Source organism: Pithys albifrons, chromosome 4 (assembly GCF_047495875.1).
Source record: "Pithys albifrons albifrons isolate INPA30051 chromosome 4, PitAlb_v1, whole genome shotgun sequence".
NCBI classification, from domain to species: Eukaryota; Metazoa; Chordata; class Aves; order Passeriformes; family Thamnophilidae; genus Pithys; species Pithys albifrons.
In genome coordinates, this window is record NC_092461.1 from 5,462,912 (window position 1) to 5,483,859 (window position 20,948).

At 38.8% G+C, this 20,948-nt stretch overlaps 1 long non-coding RNA gene across 1 annotated transcript in view; it reads left to right on the forward strand.

Annotated features, from left to right (window-relative positions):
* LOC139670831 (uncharacterized) overlaps positions 1-20,948 on the forward strand; it is a 112,829-nt gene that overhangs the window by 15,489 nt on the left and 76,392 nt on the right. The window contains exon 2 of the long non-coding RNA XR_011697581.1: positions 17,249-17,285. This is a non-coding gene — a long non-coding RNA (uncharacterized lncRNA). The remainder of the gene's footprint in view (positions 1-17,248; positions 17,286-20,948) is intronic.

Sequence of the window (20,948 nt, forward strand, 5' to 3'; positions counted from 1 at the left end):
TGGGACCACCTAAAGCCATAAATGTTGGAGGGTGTTTAAGGCTGGGAAACAAATCATGGTGCAGCACTAGCTGTCTAACTTTCAGTTAAATAATTAAATGCTCTTTCCCTCCCTCAACACAAGAGTCACCTCTGAACATTTCTTACTTGCCCATTGCACTACTTACTGCAAGGCAATGATGTGACTTTCAAAAGAAGTAATCCCATTGATGGCAAGAGGATTGTTCAACTACTTGTAAAGTAGTAGATTGTTCAACTACTTGTACTTTGCAGAGATGGGCTCCTTGACTTGGCCAAATTCCCACATGGTAGAACTGTCATACACCGTAGAGCCATAACTTAACTTTCTGAAGTGCAAAAGGAGACAGAGAATGTGAGAAAAATGAATTATAATGGCAGATTAATTTCCTATGAGAGAAGAGAGATTATAAAGGGTAATGTTTCTCAGACCTTTGCAAATGCACTGCTTTGTACTAGTCTATGTGTAAACTAATATAAGGAAACACAGACTATTACAGAAAGTGGTGCTGTTTGGCCTGCCTATTCAGCAAGATCACTTTTTTTTTCTTTCCTTTGTTTAACAGGATAAATTTCATTGTTTGCCTTGCAGATTATCCATTTTACTCTGAAATTTGAAAATTATGAATGTCATCAAAAACTCTAATCTGGGTTTTGTAAATATTAGACTGCTTGTCCTCAGAGTACTTGTGACTTCTCCAAACCTTTCTGCACGTATGAACACTTCTTAGAAGGAAGTATAGAACAGTTTTGTTGATTTTCAGCCCTGCTGACAATTTAAAAGTCACCCTGCACTTGTTGGTAGAGTATCAAATCTCTTCGCCCATTTTAAAAATAATTTAGCTAAACAAACAAGCCATGCATCAGTTGGGTATGACCATACTGAAATGTAATGCGAAGAAAAACACAAGTTATTGAATTAGAATATGTTATGGGCAACATTAGTTTTTATAAACATGTTCTATCCAGCAGGTAAATCTACTTTTTTTTCCAAAGGATTGATAACAGTGCATTGTCAGTAGGTTGTTCTACTGTGTTGCTGAGATAAACAGCATGAATTTTGTTGTACCAAATTCAGTACCCAAATAAGGCAAATGCAATAAAAGACTAGAGAGTTTGCAGGTGATTTATTCTATATATTGCAGCTCTGTGTGTGAATTGTCAGTTACTGGAATGTTGCTTTGTTTTTCTTTCATCGACTACCTGTTGGAAATATTCTAATGTTTTAAAAATCATTCTTAGTTTTCCATTTGCTCAAGATTACTTCACTACAAATGAACTAAAATAGAATGAATTTTATTGGACTGTTGCTCATTTTTCAAGTTTATGTACACTAACACATTGACACTGAGTTTACTTATGGTTTATAGCACAGATTTTTTTTTTTTTTTGTGAATTACCTTAACCTTAAAATCCTTCATTTGGACAAACATTCTTGCCAATAAATCATTCACTAGAATGATCAGATAAAGTGTACATGAAATATGCATGAACATAATTGAAATGAGTTTATTTAAGAGCTGGAATGAGTATTTGTAGGCAGCTTTCTGAAGCATTTATCCAGCACTACTGAAAATGGCATAATCATTGAATAAAAAGAAACAACACGTGATAAGTGGAGGGCTGTGAGCACACTGGAAGAAAACTACACAAGATATTACTGGGATAGCAAAACTTTTCGTAGAAAAAACCCCACCAAACAATTAAATCATGCTGACAATGTTCCTACTTGTCTGGGCAGACACAAACTTGTGTTGTCAAAAGAGGAGTTAAAATCGGAAGGAAAAACACATGGTGGAGTCATCATAAATGCCAGTAATTCAAAATGGGGAGATTGAAGATTGTTTGATAGAATTGTGAATTACCAGGGTGTGTTCCAAAGAAGATTTGTTCAGTCATTGGTTCTTTATACTGTACAGCAACACTGATTTCACATTCAACTTGTTCACTCTTGTTTCTCATAGTGGGAGGGAAGACTGTTTCATATCTGTATCTATATATCTATAGATACAGATATGTAATTTATATATTTCCACCCTGAATTTGTCATATTCCGCATTTAAGAAAATCCAAACTGTTGTTTTGTGAGGCTTCAAAGCCTTTTGCAGACATTAACTGGTTAAATTTTACAACACTTCTCTGAGGCAGAAAATTAAGTTTAAAATTCCCAATTGTTGAATAAGGAAACTTAGGGACAAAGGTTAAGTGATTTACTGAGGCCACAGGAAACAGCATAAGCAGTGGAGTAAGAACTTGTTCCAACCCCATTCCTGTGGCTGGTAACATCCTGGGTCACAGGACAATTATAAAATTTCACACACTTTATCCATAGTCTATCTTTTTCCTCCTACCCCCTTCCACTCAGATAAAAAACATTTTCAGGGAAGCATTATTCCATATAAAGTGCTCCATTTCTATTTCCATCATCTCTTTATTTCAAACAAACTGATTTTCTACTCTTTTGTTTAAAAGGTTATATTTTTTTATAGACAAGCTAGTCTTCCTCTCAGCAATAAAAAGTGCCTGTGGATAACAAAAACATGACCAATACCAAAGTGTCCAAGAGCCACAATAACACACCACAAATGATGGCTCCACACCTCTGCTGGAGACTTTGGAATTATGTAGATCAAGCTCTAAGCCAAACCAAATAACTTCTTTCAAACCTTTTTTTATTTTTTTTTTTTTATTGGTTTGTTCTTTTAGGGGTTTGAGTTTCTTTTTCCTGCATTGAAAATTCCCCTTGACTCTTTCGTGAATGGGAAAAAGTGAAGAATGTTTTGGGCAACCATTTCCATAAAGAAACCTGAGATTTTAGATGACTGGTACAACCTACACACACTTTGCAGGGCATTTTTATTACATTCACCAACAATCACTTTAATTTCCTGCATTCAGGTAGCTTAGTTTGTTTATGTAGGGCACATCAAGAAAAAGCAGTTGTCAAGAAGTTAATTGTCCCGTAGTCTTATATAAACTTGCTCTAACAGGCCAAGTCTACTTGAAAAATTTCCCTCCTCCTTCTGCAAGCATCTTTAAAACACCCAGCTTGTGTAAGCAGTGTGCTTTGCCAGACAGTTAAGGCTGCCTAGAAAGAGTCTCTCCTGAGCAGGAGCTGGAGGCAGACTGTAACTCCTTAACTGGATGCAATCTGCATGAAGCATTCAGGCAGTGCTCTGTGATAAAGGACAGAAAACACAAGGCTGTAGTGAGACGAGCTCACAAAAGGCATCCTGGGAATCCTCAGTACCTCACCTGGGCTCGCACACATTTCAGTAGTCGTCAGGGTTGCCTTCACGCAGAGCTATTGAGGGTATTGAGCCACTCACAGCATATCTTAAGTTTGTAATGGATATATGTGGATCTATCAACAGCAAAATGGAAAAAAAAAGTATTTTCACTTAAAATTCCTTTTTATTTCAATCAAGTTGGAAAGTTAATTTCTTAAATACATTGCCACAATAAGACAAATGGAGCATAATGCTTTCAGTACTTGATGTAGCTTCCCTGATGTGATTCACAACAACACATTTTAAATAGCAGCAAATTCCTTTTAAAAATTGATTCATTTAGATTACACCACCAACAGAAGAATCACCTGAAGCTCACATGAAGCACTTGTTAATGAATATGTTGGCTAAATCCAAAGATTTAGGTTAGTTTTAAAAGCTAGTTGGAACAACTAGCAACACGTGCCAGAAAAATGCAGCAAGCTTCTGTCTGTACTTTGCTTCGATCTGGTACTTTTAAATGGATCTTGGTGTGACCTCCCTGACCCATCCAGAACTCCCAATGGCTTTTGAGATTGACAGTAATGCCAGGGAAAAGCTTATGAAACAGGGAAAATCTGCTAAGGCACGTAAACCCCTTTTACAATAGTACTTCAAGCATCTAGGAACAGATCTTGGAAGGGATCTTAGCAGTAATAAATATTCCAAAGACCAGAACCTCAATGCCTAAATTGTCCAGTCTTTGACATAACCTCTACACTGCCAGGGGTCTTAAGAGTCTAAATGATAAACAGCCTTAAAGTGCTTTGAGGCCCACAAACTGAGTGTGCCATACAAGTTTAAACAAGTGCATCCTTGTCAAATCCCAAAAGCATGCCAAAATCCTGACTCAGGACACTGCTGAGTATAGATTATAACTCACAGAAAATGGACAGTGATTCCAGTAGTAAGGCTATGTCTTGTTTTGCTGGATTGTAGTGGGGGTTTTTTTGGTTTGTTTCTTATAATGTTTCAGATGATGGCCCTCCTCTGAGCTGCGTTGTGCCCTTATAGGCAGATAGCCAGTCCAACTCGGTAACTGGGAAATTATTAATCCCAGGCCATCATGGGGATAGTGTGTTTAGACAGGAGTAGTGACTGTCCTGTAGCTGAAGGTCTCTAAGAAAATACTTATATGGTTTTAACCTGCCTTGAATGCATCTCAAGGGTAGAGTTACTGAGCTTTAACTAAACATTTCATTTAGGAATGCCTCTGCTGCTATCTAAGTTTTGATAAGTTGCTGAGGAGACAACAACACAAGAATGTGGAAATAATGGTGAGAGATAGAAAGAGTACTAAAACAGAACAGAGAAATTGAATAGCAAGAGATGAAGGATAAAATATGCCTTGCAAGGAGCAGGTCACACAAGGCATGAAGAAGGAGGTTATTTTGGAAAATTCAATGAACCCACCTCCATTTCTATTTACAAGCTTATTCAGCATTGCCTGTCATTCAGATCATGTCTCAACAGCAAAGGAATTGTTGTGAGAAGCAAGTCGTAAAACTAACAGGTGCAGAGAACATGCTGCTGCTATGTTTGGAAAAAAAATAAATTACAGGTCTCACATTTGACGCCAACTACAAAATGTTGAGGTGGAAGAAACTGTTACAAGAATAAAAGTGAGCAAGCAAGCACCTATCCCTACAATGGTTTGTTTTGGTTTGGTTTTTTTTTCTCAGCACATGTTCCATGCAGGATCTGTGTATGTGTGTGTGTGTGTGTGTGTGCGTGTATGTGTGTTTGCATGGAAGTGTGCATTTGCCTTTTGGGTTTTATTTTTAAATCCACTTCACCAAATTTCTCACTGATTTCTCCAATGAAAGGTCTGCTACTGAAAGACAGGATTTACTTTCTTTCTTTTATTATTTTAAGTTATATTTTGTGAGCTGCCTGGGGCCTTCCTGGCCACAATGGTCCTATTTACTTTATTATTATTATTATTGTCATAATTATTGTTAATTAATTAATTAAACTGTGACTGGAAATGCAATATGTCTCATGACTGTGGCAGCACAGCATGACTGCATGTCAGGAAGCACAGCCAACCCCACAAACTAGCACATCTTTAACCTTTTCTACAGCAAACCAGTACAGATTTCACATGAGCTGTGCCTCAGCCATCAGCAATAACAGCCACCAGGTGCCAAAATATTGCTGCCTCACAACTCCTTGCCCCTTTGCCATGGCAAGCACCCACACAACCCTTGGGCAGCGGGCAGAGGACTCTCAGCTGAGCCTGCCGGCCAAATCCAGAGGTAACACGGTGAGAGGAAGCCTCACACGAGCTGCAGTTTGCCAACTGCCATATGCCCTGACAAAGCTACTGACAGCAGTGGTGAGCCCAGGGAGGGCTTTTATCATTAGCCCCTCACCCAGCAGTGGAGGAAACTCATTTAGCCCCATGCTGGACTTTCATTAGGAGCGACTTGCATCAGATGGTCGCAGCGTTCTGGCACTGGTGTCGCCCGGTCCATTGCTGGAGACGTGGCCATATCTCACCCCAGCAGGGATCCTCAGATTGGAGCAGCTCTTTGTCGACAGATGCCAAGGCAGCAGCAGTAGTAGTGACAAAGGCAGCTTGGTTTGCTGTTATCTTTTATGCTGGCGTGTTGCAGCCCTGAACTTTTCAGAGATGGCTTTTTACAAACCACTTATTTCTGTTGTAGACAGAAAGACAGGGAGTTTATATAGGTGGGGAGAAATAAACTAAAATAAAATATGCTTGAAATTACCACTTGAAGCTGAAGCAAGCAGCAAAGAAGCTGTCACTGACAATCATTATTTTTAACCTTGGGACTGTAATAAAAAATCAATGAAGCAAGAGATGTCAATATTCTAGTAACAAAGACGTGATGCCAGCACCCTCTCCTCCCAACATCCAGCTACTTATGCTAAAAATATATAAAAGTGAAAGCACAGGTGTCACAACAGAAACAGTTTTCTGATTACAGAAATACCATTTTGGGACAACTGTTTGTATTGCTTGCAGGAGAGAATTTTTAAGGAGAGGTGAACCAAACCAGTATTTTTTGACACCGAGCTGTGAATTCTTTGAAGTCAATTGTGACTATTGTCAAATGTGACTAAAAAAAAAGAAAAAACCCCCACACCTTGACTGTTTCACTGCCTTCCTGCCCGCTTCTCAAACATGGATATTCAGTATGTAAATCCCTCATGCCTCTTGCAGTTGACTGCTTTACCTTGCAGATACTTTATAAACTGATACAGGCTAACAAAAAAACTCCAAAATAAATCTCTTGATTTTATCAGTGTGTTTTAATGAACTTCTGTGTTTAATGAAAAACAAACACACCCAAAGCAGAAAATTAGCTTTTTCGAATCTGTAATTTCCCTCTCTTACTTTTCCCATCACCATATTTAATGGGATTGACTTTGGGGAAGACAAAATATCAGTAGCATCTTTTTATATCCAGGTAATAAAACAGTAGCAGAGATGAGGTCCTGGCTTCGAGAGTGGAAACTACAGCCCTGACTAGCACAGGGCAGAGATAACCAGTGTGAAAGTTTGGTACTGCAGGGCATGGGACGAGCCAGTCAGGAAGCTCTGACGGGAGCTCCAGGGAGAGGGCACAAGCCTCACATTAACTTGACCTGGTTACCTAACTCTTCCCTTCTTCAGGTAGTGACTCACAGCCCCGCAACTTCTCCGGGACCCGCAGCTCTCCATCCCCCAAAAGGAATAGTCACCTTTCCTTTAAGCCCGTTCGTGCCAGTAAAGCCCCACTGTGAATACAAGGGGATGTGAAAGCCTCTAATGTCTACGCACCCACTGCCGCTGTGACCGGTGCCTGCAGCCGGGCAGCCTCTGTCCTAAGAGGAAAGTGGTTCTAATTTACATTTTTTATAGCTCTTTTATAAGCCAAAAAACCCACGGAGCGGGGCAAGCAGACGGGCAAGCCGCATTGTGGCACTGCTGTCCTTACGCTGCTCTTAGGAACAGATCACCCAGGGGAAGCGACCCAGCGGCTTTGCTCACCCATTTTATTATTTTTTTTAGATTTGATTTGATTTGATTTGATTGATTTGATTTGATTTGATTTGGGTCTCCCAAGCCGGGCCGGGCGGTGTTGAGGCGCCACCTACCGGGCGGCGGGGGCGCGCGTAGCCGGATCTGTGGGTGATGCTCACAGATATATATAAAAAAATAAAATAAAATACATAAAGCCCTTAATTCAGCACAAAGACACACCTCCCCACAGAGCCATAGAGCCCTTCTGCCTGGCCACGTGGCGGGGGCGGGGAGAGGAGCGGCAAAGGTCGCGTCACGGGCTGGGCGCTGGCAAGAGCAAGGGGGACACACACACGGACAACGTGGTTCCTCCCTTTAATTGCTTCCATTTGGCCACAGCCAGGGTTAGACGTAAGCGAGTGTGTCCTGACCGCAGGAAGGAACGATGTTAAACGTTTTAATTATACGGGGAGGGCAACAAAGTAAAAACAGAACAATGAAGAGCAAATATAAAGAAAGGGAAGCTAATGAATGGAACATTAACGTAAGAATTTAATGCAACCAGGCTGAAACTGCTTTGCAGCATGAAAAGAAGGAAAACAGTGCTATTGTCCCGAAAAGAAGTGAGCGCAGCCCAGCTCCCAGCCTATCGTTCATGGCAAGGCTGCTGTGGCCTCGAGCTGGTTCCTTCCACTGGGAAGATGTTTTCAACACTCAACACCTTCAGGAGGGCTGTGAGCCAACCTATCTAGCCTTGAAATCTGTAGAAATGCCAGGTACACTGTGATCATTTAAACTCCATTGGCAAAGTGTAGCTGAGCCTCAAAACTACTATTTAAATAAAAATGCTTTACACAGACCTATAGCTGTAAAATAAGACATGTTTTGAGAAGGGCCATCCAAGTGCCAGGACGCAGTTTTTAGCACATACTCCACTTGGTTGTTCCTACACCCCAAATGTGGGCATTTCACAAGGCATAAGGGTCAAGTTGCTCCTGGAACCCTCTGTAGTCAGCAGAGGGATGAAAAAGAGGCTGTGCTAATGATATGTTGATATAATTCTAATATGCTACCAGTGCAAGTGTGCTAATACTGTGCTATATGGTAGTATGATCGTGATATGCAATAATCTGCTAATGCCAAAGTTTTCCTTCTGCCCTTCTGTGGGGAAGAGTCACTCTCTTCCACTGGCCCTCTGACTACAGAAGGAGCCCATGAAGACCACTTGGCTGGTTTAGCTGCTCAGTGTTGGGCAGAAATGCTGCCAGCAACAAGTAACTTTCCTTCAAGGAGCTCCTCTAAAGTCTGTTCAGGTTTTAGGTAAACTCTTTCCTATTCCAAGAAAAATATTCCTTTGGCTTTCCCAGACTAAGGTGAGGCATTACAACATATGAGCATGAGCAGCAGAGATAGAGGTCAGGTTAAGGATCCTTTGCTCATTTGTCCCAAATGTTGTCTCAGTGTACGTGACAGTTGGTGCCCTGATGAAGTTTTTGTTACATTCCCTGAATTTTAGCCAAGTCTGCAGACCTGTTGATAATACTGAAAAAAAAATAATCAATGCATTTTCAGGAGAAAGCATTCACATGTCATGAGACACATATTTTAACTAGAAACTTGAAGTTCTCACTGGTTTATTTAAGTTTCCATAAATCAAAGCAAAATGAAGAGAAGATGAACATAAAAGATTTTAGAATCCCACAGACAAGCCTGGCAGCTTTGGCTGAAATTTGCAACAAGAGATCAAAGAGCCTTACTCAACATTTGTGACTTTATGTAAATTGTAGTCATCCTAGTGGAGGTTTTGCCATTGCCTTTACCAGGAGACAAAGTCATCCCTTCTGTGGGGAAGCTGGAAATGAGATGAGTCACCCCTAATATAAGAGGGTTTCCTTATATATATTACAGTCTCTTGAACAAGTAGTTGTTCGTGTGTTGTTTTTTAAAGCAGCCTACTAGCTAGTCTCATTAAGTAGGTATATAAACAAGTCAAACATTGTGTGTGTTTTCTAATCATCTTCATAAGTATTTATTTAATTATGTTCATAGAAAATGCACTGCACATTTGAGAAAGTACTGCTAGTGAACAATGAGGTGATAAATAGCAGGAAAGTGTGTCTGTTTAAAGTTATATCATGCTTTTCCAAATTTCATGGATGTTTAGACTTAAGTGTTTTCCACTGAATATTAGGATCTTTTCCAAATGCCACTTCAGGAACAAGTGTTAGGTTGTTTATGCAATGGATGGACCAAAACTTGAAGTCTCAAGTCTTCAAGTTTTGAAGTCTCCAGTAGTTTGGATGAATCTGAGCCACACCTGACTTTGGTCTGATATGAGAACTAGGCTAGGCTCAAACTAACCTTCCTCCAAATCTAAAAAACTTGCAATTTAAAAGTTGACCATCACCAAACTTTATAAAAACATACATATATGAAAATGTACATAGTTCTGATTCTTTCAACATTATCACCCTAATGCACTGTCTCTGGATATGAAAGGAATAATTAAACATTGGAGACTGATTTCATTAACTTCTTTGTGTCTCCCATCTTGTAGTTTATTGCATCATAAATATATGCATTGTGTAACATTCTATGTAAAACTTAATTAGAAGAAGCCATTGATCAGGGAAACCAGAGTGAATACAGATGGTCAGATTTTTTTCTGTTTCTACTGGAAATCTTAATCTGCCAAAATTAATCCAACATCACAGAAGGCCTGCATTTGCTCTGATTGCTCTACATCTTCTAACCGTATTAAAAGTCCATTTCAGAAATAAGACTACTTGTCTTTTCCTTTCCATCATCAGAATAAATGAAAGAGGGTGTGCGAAACTATTTGGAATCATGGCCTTGTCAGGAACATTTTAGGACTCAGAGGAAATGGTGGTGGTGAAAACAGCTTTTGGATGAGCAAAGCTTGAAAACCCATTCTTCAGAGGTTTACCGCCTCCACCTTCTAGTGTCCTAGTATCCACAAACTCTCCCCTCAAGCCACCCAGTGGAGGATTGCTTCAACCATCCCTCTCTTCCAAGAGCACTTGAGAAGGTTCCAAAATGCCAGACTAATCGTCCTGATGGCAACAGGAGAAAAATGACTGCATTTTTCTGAGGAGTCTGAGCAGGAGCATATCTAAAATCTAAAGTGTGTTGCATCAACAGTCTCTTCTGGTGCTGGGTCAAAGCTTTTAGGCCCAGATGTTCTTTTGCATGTAAATATAAAAGAACTTGCCAAAAAAAAACAGAAAAAAGCTTTCTTTCTGGAGTTGGTCATATACATAAGCAGTAATTTCAATCACTCTTGGAGACCCTGTGGTGTAAAGCCTTCCTTCTGGACTGGATTGGACTCTCACTTTATTTTCCATTGATGATCATAACAGTTTTCAGGTACAAACACAGCTGGTAGGGCAGAGGGGCTTGGCATCACTTCACTGCAGGGAGCTCAGCTCTAAGGAGAGGATCTTCCAGACCCAACTAGAGGCAAAATGTTTTGCATTTTCTTTGGCACATGCTCTACCATAATGTTATCACAACCACAAGGAATGAAAGTGCAGCATCAGTGGAGGCTCTGCAGTGGCTCTGTGGAGAGTAATAAAATATCAGCGGTAAGAAACAGGAGATATAAATGAAAATATTCATTTCTGGCCTATTCTGCTGACACAGAGTAGGACTGATGCATGAACACAGAAGATGAGGGACATACACAGGCAAGAGACCAGCAAGTGTTTCATTATTGGCTGATATATGTGGCATCTTTTGGAAGACAGAGGAGTTGAAGGTACTCAGAAATAGTTACCAACATTAAGGATGCAAGTAACAGCAGTTAAACTGTGGCAAACTAAATACACAAACAAGTTCAAGTTTAGGAAAGATGGAAAGACTCAGCAATGTTATGTGCTGGAAAGTATGTCTGTGGTCTGCATGGATTTCTCTCAAATGGGCCAGGGACTCCTGACCATTATAAAAGGTCTTCATTTTCTTCTGCCTAGCTCTGTTCCAAAGGTACACTATTGAGGAGAAATAGTAAATTTGAAAATCCATTTTACCATCCATCTCACACCTTTTAGTGATGGGGAATAAATATTAGGGATGCAGTGAAAGTTAACATGTTATTAATATATTTTATTAAATTACCACCTTCAATCATACATTGAAATTTAGCAATAAAACATGTGTTTATATATCTCTGTATCTGTGTATTGGCACAAGGTATCGTTCAAGGACGAGGCTTTCCAAGATGAAATAATTCAATATGGTCACAAGGCCAAAAATGGCAATTGATCACCATAAATAAAGATTCTAACCACTAGATATATATATATAAAGAGAGAGAGAGAGATGATATAGATATATATAGATATATATGATATATGTAGATATAGATATAGATATAGATAGATATAGATATATAGATATAGATACACACACACACATATATATACACACATTAGAAGCAATTTTGTCAGTAAATATGCTTTCTTTACAATTTCCTACTAGAATTATTTAATTTCTGGAGTTTATAGAGTCCTGCAAGGATTTTGAATGCAATAAGGTTTTGTCAGAGTAAGTAAAGGTAGGTCTTAAATGATATTTGGCATCTATCATCCTTCAAGCTTGCTTGCCATTCATGGATCATTCTGAGTGGATAAACCCTAGGATTCTTCCCATCTTCTTTCTGTCTTCTCTTCATCTTCCACCTTTTCCCTCCCCAAAACCAGCCTTTATCATCTTGGAGATGGAGGTACAGATTTTTTATGTTCTACAGCTTGAATCAATCCTGCAGTCTCAGGACTGCATTAATTTACAGTGGGACTGAAGGATCTTGAAGTTGCCACATATTAATATCACCTATGATACATTATTGCACAGAGCTCTGCATTTAAATGGGAACCACATCTGCTTCTACAAGAATTAGCAACCAGCTTAAGGAAGGGGAATATTTTAACTTCAGGATATAAGGAAAACCATGGGAGGATAGTCATTACTGATATGGATGCTGGGAGCCCACAGGCTGTGGGATAACAGGGAACTGTGAGATACCTGAGTGAATTTCTGCTTTTCCAGAAAGCATGAGCAACCAAAATTCCTGTATGTAAGGGACACTCCACATGACATCTCCATGAGAATGACCAATAATTTTCAAAAGGCAAAAAGCTCATTTCGGTCAAATACTCTGTATCTTAGCAAGTTTTCATGCAGAACTGAAAGCCTACTTCTGGGGGGGAAAAAAAAGAAAAAAGAAAAAAAGAAAAAGTAAAATTAAAAAAAAAAGATACCTACAAAAATTAGAGCGTAGTTGGAGTTCCTTCTTTAGTGTAGAAATGGTAGCAATGGATGAAATAACCTGGGGGGGGGGGAAGGGGGGAGGGTGAAATAGATGTATAGATAGCATGTAAGTTCAAGACATAGTGATGAAAGCATTTCTGAATATTTTTATATGATTCTAATGGAAAACAATTGCTAATAAGAAGTGACTGGTTAAATTGTGTCAATGACCAATCCTATTCTGCATGTTCTGCTGATGCCAGGCACCCTCTGAGGACAGCTGGAGCTGTGCCAGAATGCCATGACCATGGTCAAGGTCATAGGTCTTTATGTGCCAAGCAATGCAGTCTGGTTCCTAATCTTTACAAACTCTCTTTTTCCATGGGGAAGCAAACTGGAATATACTCAGTTAGACCTGTTAGTATTTTTAATCCTTATCTCCTTTTGATATAAAAATAAAGCTACCAGTTATTTTTTGTTTCATTATTAAGCCCTTGGTTTTTACAAGGATTTCAGAACTTGGCCTAGATTAGAAACAAAAATAGTAAGAGCTCCCTTTCACAAGAAATAAGATTTAAAGGTATTAGGGGGCACATGCCCTCCTTTTTAGCAATCAGCATGGGGAGTTCTTTTTTTCTGACCCTGAAAAAAAGCAACTACAGTAGCACAAAATATGTTTATATGTTTTATCTTTGTAAATGCTGTTTGTAGTAATATTCTACTAAAACACACACATACACACGAATCCCTTCACAGCCTTTTTCTGGCTAAAATTGGACTTGCTATGAATAGTTGGTATGCAGCCCAGAGCAGGGGGATTGGACTGAATGTTGAGACAGGTGTATTTTTGGCTCAGCCACTGCCCCAGTATGCAATTGTGGTCCCTGCATCAAATTTTCCTCCTATCCTAGTTTGTCTGTTCTACTTAAACAAAAGCTTTGAGTTTTAAGACATGACATCTCACTATGTGTTTGTACGTAACCATACCCAAAACAATGGTTTGTACTTCAATCCTTATGCTCCATTAGCATTGAAATAACTGCAGCCTTTCAATGGTTGCCTCTTCAGAGGAGTTGGGCAGCTTCAACATCATGCTTTAATATTAAATTGGGCTTTGTTAAGAGCTGTAGCATTCAGGAACAAACTATTATGTGTGGGCATGTGAATGCAGGAACACATGGAAATGGCTGCATCCAGGACTCTGGAAATCATTATGTTCATGCCATCAGAGGCTGCCACATTGTACAGGTCTTTCCAGAATCGGAGCCTCAGCTTCAAGGGCCATTAGACTCTCTAGTTTTTGCCAAAAACAAAACCTGGCTGATTCTCTGAAGGGTCCTGATGTTTGTGATTCCCTGAACTGGTGCCGATGCCGAATGTTCAGTGGCCTCACCAGTCTCCAACACTGATGCCAGCCAGTTCCCTTCCATTCCTTGGTGCTGGCAACCAAATTCTGATGCAAGGCTAAATCTCTGTCCTCAGTGCCAGTGCTTTTTTGGAAATGGATGAAATGCAAGACAACATCAGACCAGCCCCATGGCTCAACTACTGTAGCACCTGCTCACTGTAACCCTGGCATGGAATTAATTCTTATCTTGGTCTGTAAATTAGAAGAAATGAATGTTCACACCCAGCTTTGTGTGGTTTAATCTTTCTTTCAGAAGAAAATTGAAACAGTTTTGCATATTCTTATTACTGTTCAGGAAAATTTCCTCTTTAAATTCCATGTCTTCTGGGCCTCATTGCCTAGGCATGTTTCAATCTGAGGTGCAATTTTTTATCTTGCAGTTCAACCAGGGACTTGCTTCCCCTTGCACTAGTGAGACAATTTAACTCCTCTCAACCTTTTTATGAATATACATTATGTTCCCTAGTTTAATTTTAAAGGAGAAAGTTTATTTCCTCATTAGATGTTTGAATTACCTGAGACTCATTCATAATGATCCTCTTTCTTTAAATGCTTTTTAATCCTGCAACATGCTTTTGAAGTATATGGCCATATACAGCAGCTCATATCGAGCATTGCTAGAGATTTATGTAATAATATTTCATTTTTTCCTGTATAAGTGGCCAGTCCCCATCTCTAATTCACCCTGGTTGGTTTTACCAAGCAAAATGGCAACATTGATCATTGCTCTTCTGGCAATTGTCAGCATCTGTTTTGTGTCCTAAATAGTCATCATTAAAGGCCTCAGGAGCCTCAGGAGTTTAAGAAAGTCCAGTTTAGCACTTGTAGTACTTCTTTGCACAGTCATGGAGAGTCAGGTTGTCCCCAGACTAGGATTTAGTGCACAAGACTAGATAATTTGCAAAAAATAATTCCATTCAAACAAGCTGGACAAATGACCTATGGCAATACTTTTCATTATTAACTTCTCTGGATCTAAACTGTATATTTTTTTATCCCATCCACATCGGTATCACTTAGAAAATATATCCTTTGTTTTGTGAACTCAGCCAATCATGGAAAATAAGTTCTTTTCCCTTCTCTTTTTCTACTCTTATTATCCAATGTCGCTGATTCACAAGAAAAATAAAGTAATCCCAGCCAAAATTGCTAATGCTGCCTGCTCATTCATTCCCAGATTTTTACAACTTTAAGTGCCTTTGTTTACCTTACCTGGACATGAGGAAAGCCAGGCAAATTGCCTCCAGATGACAAAATGCAATGAAAACATGAAATACCATCAGAAAGATGAGCTTATCAGTAGGCTGGAAGAGAAAGGATAGCTACTTTACTTTTATATTAAAAAAAAAATATGTGCTGTCTAAATGGACAACTTATTCTGTTCTTGAATGTCCAAAAAATCTTCACACACCTTTCATCCACATGTGAAAGATTCTGGTTGCTTCACATTTGAATTCCTGAGCTTAAACTTTGGTCTTTCAGGACAACTGGGCTCAAGCCCAAGAGCCTGGCATTGTGTCTCTTCCCACATCCAGATAAAAAGCAACTGAGACTCCAGTCTTGCCCTGGAGACTCTTAACTGTTCTGCATGCATAAAAAAGTGAGTTCCAGAAGCCAAGCTGATCAAAATAAACTATTTTGCCGACTGTGCACAATATCTCCAAGAGTTTTGTGCACAGTCAGCTGTGTGGTGTGGGTGCATGCTTGCCTACAGAATATGAGCTTAAGAGCTGTAGACCTAGCCAATAAAACAGAAGAGTCAAACAACAAAAGATTTTCAGACCTCATTTTTTTTTTCATAATCATAATGCAGTTGGCTTCTTTAAAGAAATTGAACTATTTGCCTCTTTCTCTTCAATGGTTAAAACTACATTTCTTGGGAAAGGCTAATAAAATGAACAATAGAACTCTGGAGCCTGCAGAGCACGAGTCCAGTTTGTACAAAGAGAAAACAAAAAACAACCCCAAAAAAGGCCATCTTCTTAAACTTGCCACAACAGCCTCATGCCTAGAACCACAGGAGGAGGCCCACACATAGCTTGGCCATTAATTACAATTTTTGCATCCTTTTGGTTGTGTTTTTTGATGACAGAAGCAACTAGAGAAAATCAGAACAGAGAGTTGGGGATCGTTCTGAATCACTTCTTGCTTTCCCTGTTTCCTCTCAGGGAGCTGCAGCCCCTGGACTTATTTCTGCAATTTCCTGAGCATTTTCCATGAAGTGCTGACTTGCAGTCAGCAGTCTGTGTCACTTGGAGCAGAATTCAGCATCATAAAGGATCAGGTCCCGTCGCTGAATCCAGCCAATCTGGACTTACAACTTGTCAGCAGTAATCCACTCTGTGCAAGGTGACAGAGGACCAAAGATCAGCATGGCTGGATGGTTGGCACATGTGTCCCACATTTTTGGGGCACATGTATGACTGTGTGTTACGTTAATGTGCTCTGACTTAGTCTTACGGTGAAGAGCTATCAGCCTCTTTCAATCTCTTCATTGTGGCTGAGTGCTCACTGACTATCTGCAGGAGTGCAAATACAGCTGTTTGTTAGACATGAAACATTCATTTAGCTCTCTGTGTTGTCAAGGACATTATTAGCTAATTTATAGCAGGAGGTTCTTTACCTCCCGTGTGTGTGTTGAACCTCATTTGAACCTATCCTGCACCTATTCTACCCCTCAGCTTGCTCTGGGTAATGGATAGTGATGTGTGTGAGCCAGAAAGAACTGCTTGACTTTCATAAACATAATGAGCTTCCAAGAGTGACAATTAAAAAAAAGTATGCATTAATTAATTTCTAATTTCTTACTTCTAAATGTAATGTTTTTCATGTTGATTAACAAAGACACAATGCCCATGAAATCCCACAGAACCATTTTTCCCCCACTCATGTTTCAGGAAATAAATTTGCTTTAATACTTAGTGTTGGAAACAGTTCAAAATGAGATGTGACAGTCCTAGAAATTCTAAAGCACCAAATATGAATTTCTCTGAAGGGATTTCATCTCAGTTTCATATTCAGCATTATTTCTTACTGGTTTATTTGGAGCATACAACAATATTAATGTATTGCTCCTTTTAAAATGGAGAGTGGTGAGTAGCTGGATTTTGAACCAACTTCTTCAATACTCATTAAAATTTTTAGTTAAACAATGACAGCAAACAAGTAGTCAAAGAAAAGCACTCCTTATGTCAATGAAACACTGCATGTCACCTCCCCCTGAGGACAGAAATTGTCACTTTTAAAGAAATCACTCAAAATTTTCAGGTTTAAATAGAAGGTGTGTGATAGGCCATATCTTTCCTTTTCCATTTAGATGCCACAGGATATGGGAACCTACTGAAGCCTCACAGGTAAGGAAATTTTCAGATCAGCTGGAGAGAGGCCAGGAGGAAGCAAGGAGACTTGCAAGAAACCCAAAGCATATGGGATGTTAGGAAAGACTGGAATCCTGGTGGTGGTGGTTAAAAGCAACTGCTAAAGTAAACTGAGCAGGGGAAACATGGTAGCAGTCTGGCTACTTAACAAAGGAGTGAGAAACAACTTTTCTTGTCAGCTGAGGATGAAGGGAAAAGTTATTTCAAGTACAAGAGTTTGGTTTAGACTTCAGGAACAATTTCTTGCGATACAAGTAATGAAACACTAGGACACGTTGCCAAGAGAAGCTGTTGGATTTCACGTCAGTCAAGATTTTAAAGAATGCATTGAGAAGATGCCTTCATGCAGATAGAGTTGTTCCCATGAGAAAGGTGGGAGGACAGACCAGGTGTTCTGAAACAAAGGATCTTGAGATGCAGCCTATTTTCTACACTTCTGTTATAACTATTGGTTCTATGGCTTGGGAATTAATAATAAATTAGCCAGCTTTAGACCTGAAGATCATGTAAGAAAAACAATCTTACTTTTTTCACAGTTTTTCCCCCTTCCCTTTTAATTTTTTCTTCTCCCTTCTATTCTTTTCTTCTGGATCCACTGAAAAGGGAATGTTTTTTCTCTCACAGCTAGATTAAACCTCTGTAATTTTTCTCCCATATCTGTGCAAAGCTACACTCTTTTTTTCTCAAGTGTTGCCAGAGTATGTCTCTGCAAAGTTATACCAAACCCTTGCTTGATTGTGCATTGGAATCACCCAGTTTGCACTGATGGAAGTAATTCTGTTCCTGCAGAAAGTATCAAGATTTGATCCTACTGTCTGATCCCCAAGTCAGCAAAAGAAAAGTTTTTATTATATACACCCTTGGTCACCATCAGTTTGGCAGTTGAAAAGGATTCTCAGTCTCTGAACTGCTGTGGATTTTTCTAAAAATCAGGCAAAAGCTTGAAGTTACCTGCTGCTCTTCCCCAAAAAACCCAGAAGTCTTGTTACTTATTTCAGTTGCAGTAGGACTACTTCATTGTACTGGGAAAAGATTATTTTCCCTCTCTTTTTTTTCCTTTGCATGACAGTTCTCATAGAATATTAAATAATGCCAACAGGATTTAAAATTGAATTCAGAATTATTTTAATTACCTTAAATGTTTTACTTTTTTTTGTTTCCCCAAAATAAATGCATAAATAGGATCTGCTCAAACATGCCTAGCAGGATGCATTTAAATACCCCTTGCAGATAGGCTGTTCCCTGCTTCCTTGTTTGGTTTGGCTTTCCCTTTCTTGTTTAAAAAAATTCAGTAGAGAATGAATGAATGAAACATAATTATGCAAATATGTTAAATCCAGTTGACAGTCAGGATGCAGGCAATGCTAAAGCAAAACTGGTAAGCTGAGGGCAACATCTACATTTCATTATTTATTAGGGGGTAGATATGAAAAGGCATTTGAGCACCCAGAGAGACAGCCAGTCAGTAATATTTACAAAAACACCTAAGCAAATTAAGTGCATTATTCCTGTACAATTTTACTGGTGGCAATATGGGTAAATTAGTGGGGCAAATTAGTAAGCAGTGGCCCTCCGAATTAATCTACTTTATGATTCAGCAATCTTATGCATTTCTCTGAATGAAAATCCCAAGTGCAAAGCAAGTGTCATGCATACATCTATGCTCCCGGTTTTTTTTTTTAAATTACTGTATGCTATATGTAAGAAAAGAACATTTTTTACAATATACAGAAATTCTACTAGTGACAGTTTTACCAGTTCATATTGAAATGCTGTAGGAAATTATGGATCATGAGCTATAATTTCAGTGGTAAACCCAAAAGTTATTTCCAAGTCTCTCTGCAAAGGTGTGTCATAAATCAGGGTAAAGAGAACATGACAAAGAATTTATGTAGTTAGCATTTTTCTCCAGGAAGGGACTGAAGAAAAACTAAAGAGAAAAAGCAACGGCACTACTGTTTCTATGTGCAATTTGTGAAAGGTGTTTCTGACACAGCTACTTATAGATGCTGATATTTGTAAAGAGAAAGGATGAAAACCTTCATATGTTGAGGAAGATTGGTCATTATGAACAAATGAAGTGGGTGGAGGTTTCCAATCAAAATAAACTCTACACTTTGTCATTTTTAGCAGCTCGCTATAAGACTCACACACCAAATTTGTGTTGGGTCCAATCTATTGAACAGTCACATTACTGACTTGGACAACGAATTAAGGAGTATATATAAAATTGGCAGATGGCATCTTTCTAGGAGGGATCCCAAGCCCTTGGGAGGACAAGATTACTACTCAGAGAGATCCTAAAAATGTTACTGAAATACTCCAAAACCAATAATATGAAATTCAAAGGAAAGCTGTGCTTTGAATGAAAGAAAACCAAGATGTAAATATAAAATGACTTAGCAGAAAAATATCTGGCAGTAATGAGGAATTAAGTAATCTTAATATGTTTGAACCTTATGTTGAGTAAAAAAGGCCAGTGTGTTAAATGGCATTTCATAAGCAACAGGTGGATGTCTTTGCTCTGTCCATGCAGCAGTAAGAGGGCTTCAGCTAAAATATAGTCTGATTTTGAGCATGGCATTTTAAGAAAAGATGCAGGCTAGCTAGAGTGTAGGCAAGAACAGAAACACTACTAAAAAGTTTAAAAACATGACAGAAAGGTGGAAGAATTGGGTTTGCTTAGTCTTGAAAAGAGAAGACTGAGGAGCAATTCAGTAATTCTCTCCTAATATGTAAAAGATGCCATAATGAGCACGGTCTTGTAAGTCTCCATGTTCACTCAATGTAGAAATCACTGGCTTAATTTTTCAAAAGGGAGAAAAAGGTTAGACTAAATTAGATTTTAAAGAAAAACTTTCCAGATGCAAAGGCTGTTAAAGGCTGGAAGGGTCTGCCTAGGGAACCTCTTTAACTTCATAACTGAAGACTTCTGTGAACAGATTAGACAAAGATCAGATGGTTTGAGAATATTTGACCTTCTCTCAAAGCAGGGAGACTGACTAGCTGAGTTTTAATTCTAGTAACGTTCTGTAATGCTACTGCTAAATCACCTAGAAAATAATACTGTTAAATTACCCTAAATTCTTAGTTGTTTTTTAAGTAACTCACATTCATAGAAAAGGTTCAATGCATTCACCAATTTATAATGATCATGGCAATTTCAGCTCCTTTGGGATTTGCATTCCAGTTTGGAATGCTCCATTAAACAAACAAACAAACAAACAACAAACAAACAAACAAAACCTGGACAAACTCTTTTTACCCTTCTTAGAAAATGCAGGAATAGTTCATCTCCCTTTGAAATAAAAGGCATGATTTGTATCAATTACAAGAGGAGATTCTATGTTGTTCAGGATGGAGATTTGTTATGTTTCTTCATGGAAAAGTACACTTAGATTGTTATCAGATTTGCAAAAATTGCAAGTCAAAGTCAGTAGCATGGGCTCAGGCAATACCTAATTAAATAGCTGCACTACTACGTGTCCATCAATTGTATGCTTATTTTAAATATTCTGATACACAGGTGTAAGGCTATCAAATTAATTTTTTTGCATGTAAAATTTTCAGAGGTATTTCTAAAGGGTCTGTGTATAACCTCGTCACTGAAGTTTTGTATCCTCTTAAACTCATGCAGTA